Source organism: Sorex fumeus, unplaced genomic scaffold (assembly GCF_029834395.1).
Source record: "Sorex fumeus unplaced genomic scaffold, SorFum_2.1 ptg000038l, whole genome shotgun sequence".
NCBI lineage: Eukaryota > Metazoa > Chordata > Mammalia > Eulipotyphla > Soricidae > Sorex > Sorex fumeus.
Genome location: NW_026606095.1, coordinates 11,313,998 through 11,319,937, shown reverse-complemented (window position 1 = coordinate 11,319,937; position 5,940 = coordinate 11,313,998). Strand labels below are relative to the sequence as shown.

General features: G+C 37.0%; 1 pseudogene; it reads left to right on the top strand.

Moving 5' to 3' along the window:
• Positions 1-205: 205 nt before the first annotated feature.
• LOC130028024 (small ubiquitin-related modifier 2-like) lies at positions 206-4,654 on the top strand (annotated as a pseudogene).
• Positions 4,655-5,940: the final 1,286 nt, after the last annotated feature.

Genomic DNA, 5,940 nt, shown 5'->3' with positions numbered 1-5,940 from the left:
TCCAGCACCCATTATGATGAAAACCCTCGCCAAAATGGGGATAGAGGGGACTTTCCTCAGTATAGTTAAAGCCATCTACCACAAGCCTACAGCAAGCATCATCCTCAATGGGGAAAAACTGAGAGCCTTCCCTCTAAGATCAGGGATGAGACAAGGATGCCCACTCTCTCCACTGATGTTCAATATAGTACTAAAAGTACATGCAATGGCGGTTAGGCAAGATAATGGTAGTAAAGGCATTCAGGTAGGAAGAGAAGAAATCAATCTCTCACTATTCACAGATGATATGATACTAAGAGAACCCTAAAACCTCTACCAAGAAATTCCTAGAAACAATAGACTTGTATAGTAAAGTAGCAGGCTATAAAATCAATACCCAAAAGTCCATGGCTTTCCTATACGCAAATGGTGACAGAGAAGAAAGTGACAAGAAAAAACAATCCTGTTCACAATTGTGCCCCAGAAAATAAAGTACCTAGGAATCACCTTAACTAAGGACATAAAATACCTGTACAAAGAAAACTACAAAGCGCTACTTCAGGAAATAAAAGAGGACACGAGGAAATGAAAAGATATCCCCTGCTCATGGATAGGGAGAATTAACATTGTCAAAATGGTAATACTCTCCAAATCATTGTACAAATTCAATGCAATCCCTACAACTATACCCAAGACATTCGTCAAAAAAAATGGAAATTTCACTCCTGAAATTCATATGGAACAATAAGCACTTACGAAAGCTAAAGCAATTCTTGGGAAAAAGAAAATGAGAGGAATCAACCTCCCTAACTTCAAACTCTACTACAAAGCAGTAATAATTAAAACAGCATGGTACTGGAACAAAGGCAGAGCCGCAGACCAATGTAACAGGGTTGAATATACTGACATCTCCCCCCAAACATATGATCATCTAATCTTTGATAAGGGGGTAAGAAATGTGAAGTGGAGCAAAGAAAGCCTCTTTAACAATTGTGCTGGCAAAACTGGACAGCTACATGCAAAAAAGTGGGCTCAGATCTTTACCTAACACCATGTACAAAAGTAAGATCAAATTGGATTAAAAACCCCAACATCAGACTGGAATCCATAAGGTACATTGAAAACAAGGTTGGCAAAACCTTCCTCAATGTTGAAGCTAACAGTATCTTCAAGGATGACACGCCACTGGCCAAGCAAGTGAAAACAGAGATAGACAAATGGGACTCTCTTAAACTAAGAAGCTTCTGCACCACAAAAGAAACACTGACCAAAATATAAAGACAGTCTATATAATGGGAAAGTATATTTGCCCAATACCCATCTGATAAGGGGTTGATATCACGGATATACAAAGCACTGGTTGAACTCCACAAGAAGAAATTATCCAACCCCATAAAAAAATGGGGCAATGAAATGAACAGAAACTTTCTCAAAGAAGAAATCCCAATGGCAAAAAGGCACATGAGAAAATGCTCTATATTACTAATCATCAGGGAGATGCAGATCCAAACAACAATGATATATTATCTCACACTACAGAGAGTGGCCCATATCTAAAAGAACAAAAGCAATGTGTTTTGGCGTGGTTGTGGCAAGAAAGGGAACCTCCTTCACTGCTGGTAGGAATGCCGACTGGTTCAGCTCTTTTGGAAAACAGTATGCTTGATTCTCAAAAAATTAGAAATTGAGCTCCTATTTGACCCAGCAATATCACGCCTAGGAATATATCCCGGAGAGGCAAAAACAGTCAAAGTGACATCTGCACTTCTATGTTCACTGCTGCACTGTTCACAGTGGCCAAAATCTGGAAAAAACCTGAGTGCTCGAGAACAGATGACTACTTAAAGAAACTTTGGTACATCTACACAATGGATTACTAAGCAGATTTTAGAAAAGGTGAAGTCATGAAATTTATACATACATGTGGATCTACATAGAAAGTATCATGCTAAGTGAAATGAGCCAAAAAAGAAGGACAGACATAGAAAGACTGCACTCATCTGGGGAATATAAAGTAACAGAATGGGCGTCACACACCCCAGAATAGTTTAGATAAGTATCAGGAGGGCTGTTCCATGGATTGGAATCTGGCAGCACATGCTAGGGGAAAAGGCAGCTCAGATAGAGAAGGGAACACCAAGTAAAGGATGTTTGGAGGACTCACTCAGGATGCTACTTGAGTGCTGAAAGTAGACTACAGACCAAACACTATGACCCCTCACTACCTCTATTGCAAATTAAAATACCCTAAAGGAAAGAGTGAACAAAAGAGAATACCTTGCCACAGAGGTGAGGTGGGGTCGGGGGGAGGTCTACTGGGATCATTGGTGGTGAAGAATGGGCACTGGTGGATGGATGGGTATTCGATCATTGTATAACTGAAACCCAAGCATGAAAGTTTTTAAGTCTACAACTGCACCTCCATGGTGTTTCACTAATAAAAAAAAAAGAAAGGAAGGAAGGAAGGAAGGAAGGAAGGAAGGAAGGAAGGAAGGAAGGAAGGAAGGATGTTTGCAAATTCAAGATTAGGATTTTTCAGAAGATGCATTGTCACTTGTTTAAATATTATCGGTAAACTTAGCTTAGCGTTTGAAGAAAATAATCCCCTAAAGACTTAGGTAAGTTGATGTTCTATTCATCTTTCATGTATATGAGCCATCCATGACTTTTGCCTCCATTTACTTTTTAAAAGTCTTCACAGATGAAGAATTCCCAAATGAGAGCATTTAAAAAATAATTCTCAGGTTTCAGTAGCAGCTACTATTTTGCTACTGCTCATAAATCATTATTTTGCTTAAACAGTATGCTCTTTCTTTATGTCAGAAAATTAAATGGAAAACTAACAATGATGGGTTTGAAAAAAGTTTTAAATAACATATCTAGATATTTTTAAATGTTTTTATAATTCTTTTGTTATGTCAACGCTAAGTAAATGAGGCATTAATTGCACAACTCAGTTTGCAGCAGGGCTAACAACTAATGATCTAAGAAAACTGCAAATGGATTATAAAAATTGTGCCATCATTACTTTTCAATCTACATGGGTTGTTATTTATAACCTTAGAATGGTCATAAATTTGATGAAAGATTAATTACCTAACTTCATTCTACTGTTACCTTTTTATGTCTGATCTAGTACAATAACTCCCACACTGAAGATATTTGCTTGGCTAAATCCATCTGTGTGTGTATATATATATATATATATGTATATGTATGTATATATATATATATATATATCACACACGTGCATACTTTCTCTTCAGTTATACTTCAGATACAGACTTCTCCATGTCCCATTTTCACAAATTAGAAACCTAAAAAAATTCTTTGACCTTCCTGTCTCTCAAACTCATTTATCATTTCAATTCCTGAATTTTGATAATCCAGCCCGGCAAGCTACCGAGAGTATTCGATATGCCAGACACAGTAACAACAAAGTCTCCAATGGAGACGTTACTGGGCCCGCTTGAGCAAATCGACGATCAACGGGAGGGCCTTTACCTTTACCTTTACCTTTACTCCACATTGGTTGATCAGATCAATAAATGCAAAGAAAGCTTTTGACAAGATCCAACATCCATTCATGAAATAAAAATAAAACATAAATAAATAAATGTGGTAGGAAGCTCCCTCAAGATATTATGGCCCTCTGAAACAAATTCACTTTCATTATATTTGTTGATGGTGGAAAAAAGAAGACACAAGGCAAGGATGTCCACTTTCTCCACTTTTATTCAATATAGTTTAGGAAGTGCTAGCAAAGAAATCAAAAAGATCCAAATTGGAAAAATTCAAAAGAAGAGAGCGAGAACAAGGGGGAATGCCCTGCCACAGAGGCAGGGTGGGAGGGGGAATGGGGGGAAGGTGGTGGAGGATGGGCACTGGTGGAGGGATGGGTACTTGATCATTGTATAACTGAAACCCAAGCACAAAAATTTATGTCTATAACTGTACCTCATGGTGTTTCACTAATAAAAAAAATTTTTAAAAAATTATTAATGCTCACAAATGTCATAATACACTTAGGAGACCCTAGAGTTCATGATAAGAGTCCTAGAAATATTAACCAATTACAGCAAAATAGCCAGAAAAAAAGTATACATATAAAAATTTGTTACATTCCTATGTAAAAATAATGAATTAGAAGAGAAAGAAATAAAATTCAATTTAAAATTGTATCTAAAAGCAAGTGCCTAGGTATCACTTAAAAGTGAGGGAGATCTATATCTTGAAAACCATAAGTAACTTAAAAAAGATAGATGACCTTAAGAAATAGAAAAAATAACTTCTTTGGTGAAGGGTCACCGAGGAGATTACCGACGTTCGCCAAGGCCGACGAAAAATCCTAAGGAAGGCATAAAGACCGAGAACAACTGATCCTATTAATTTGAAGGTGGCGGGTCAGGATGGTTCTGTGGTGCAGTTTAAGCTTCAGAGGCATACACCACTTAGTAAACTAATGAAAGCCTATTGTGAACGACAGGGTTTGTCAATGAGGCAGATCAGATTCCGATTTGAGGGGCAGCCAATCAATGAGACAGACACACCTGCACAGTTGGAAATGGAGGATGAAGATACAATTGATGTGTTCCAGCAGCAGACAGGAGGTGTCTACTAACAGAGCCCGCTACTCTCCTCCAGAACTCAGTTCCTCCAGACCAGGAAGACATTCGCAATTTGGTTCCACCACATCCTAACTCCTACAGTATAGTTTTCTCTATTCTTTCATTCTCTCCTTCCCCATTCCTTTATTGGACATAAAGTAACTGGTGTATGTGCACAAGCATTGCATTTTTTTAACTAAATGGCCAATGGTATGTTTTGATTGACATCAGATGGAGATGGGATGGGGAAAAAATATTGGCTCTGTGAAGTACTCCCTTTCTCCATTAGTGCCATGCTCATTCAGCTCTTATCTTTATATTCCAGTAAGTTATTTTGCTCTCAATGTTAAACAAAAAATGCACAACATAAAGATTCTTGCATACCTTGTTTGATTGGAGAATTTTAATGTTTTTCATTTATCATTGTAAAACCAAGGACAATTTTATAATTTTTTTTGTATCTAGCTGTTACATGTAGGGCAATCTGTCTTTAAGTAGGGACAAATTACTCTAAAATAAATGAATATTAGATAGTTTTCTCTTCAAGTCAAGCGTCTTGTTGTTTAAATAAACTTCTTGTTTAAAATGAAAAAAAAAAGAAATAGAAAAAATATTCCACATAATCAATATTGTCAAAATGTCCATCCTACCTAAATTATTATGTAGATTTAATGCAATCCCCATCCAAATTCAGTCTTCAGAATCTCATAGCCGTGAACAAGAAAATTTTTATTGAATAGTAAAATACTTCGAAGAGCCAAAGCCATTTTGAAAAATGAGAAGTTGAACGGCATCTCATTACCTAACTCGAAATTATTTTGTACAGCCAAAGTGATCAAAACAGCATGATACTAGGATAAGCAAAATCTCTAACCAATGGGTTAGAATCAAGTACTCAAAGACAAATCCGCAGACCTATAGTCAACTAAATTTTCACCAGAGAGTGACGTACAGGAAGTGGAGTAAAGATGTCCTCTTAAAAATGTCTTATAAAGGGGCTGGAGCAATAGCAAAGTAGGTAAGGCATTTGCCTTGCATGCAGCCGACCTAGGTTCGATTCCCAGCATCTTATACGGTCCCTTGAGCACCGCCAGGAGTAACCCCTGTGCAACGCCGCGTGTGACCCAAAAATAAAAATTTTTAAAAATGTCTTATAAAAGCTAGATAACCAAATGTCAAAAATTGAAGCTGGATCTATGTCTTGTGTCTTACATAAAAGTTAATTCAAAGTGGATCAAATAACTAGTCTATTCAAAACAGATAAGACAAGAATCTATAAGAAGGAAATATTGGAAGGATACCTCAAAATCTAAACCTCAAAATTGTGTTTAGAAATGTGATTTCATTAGCAAAG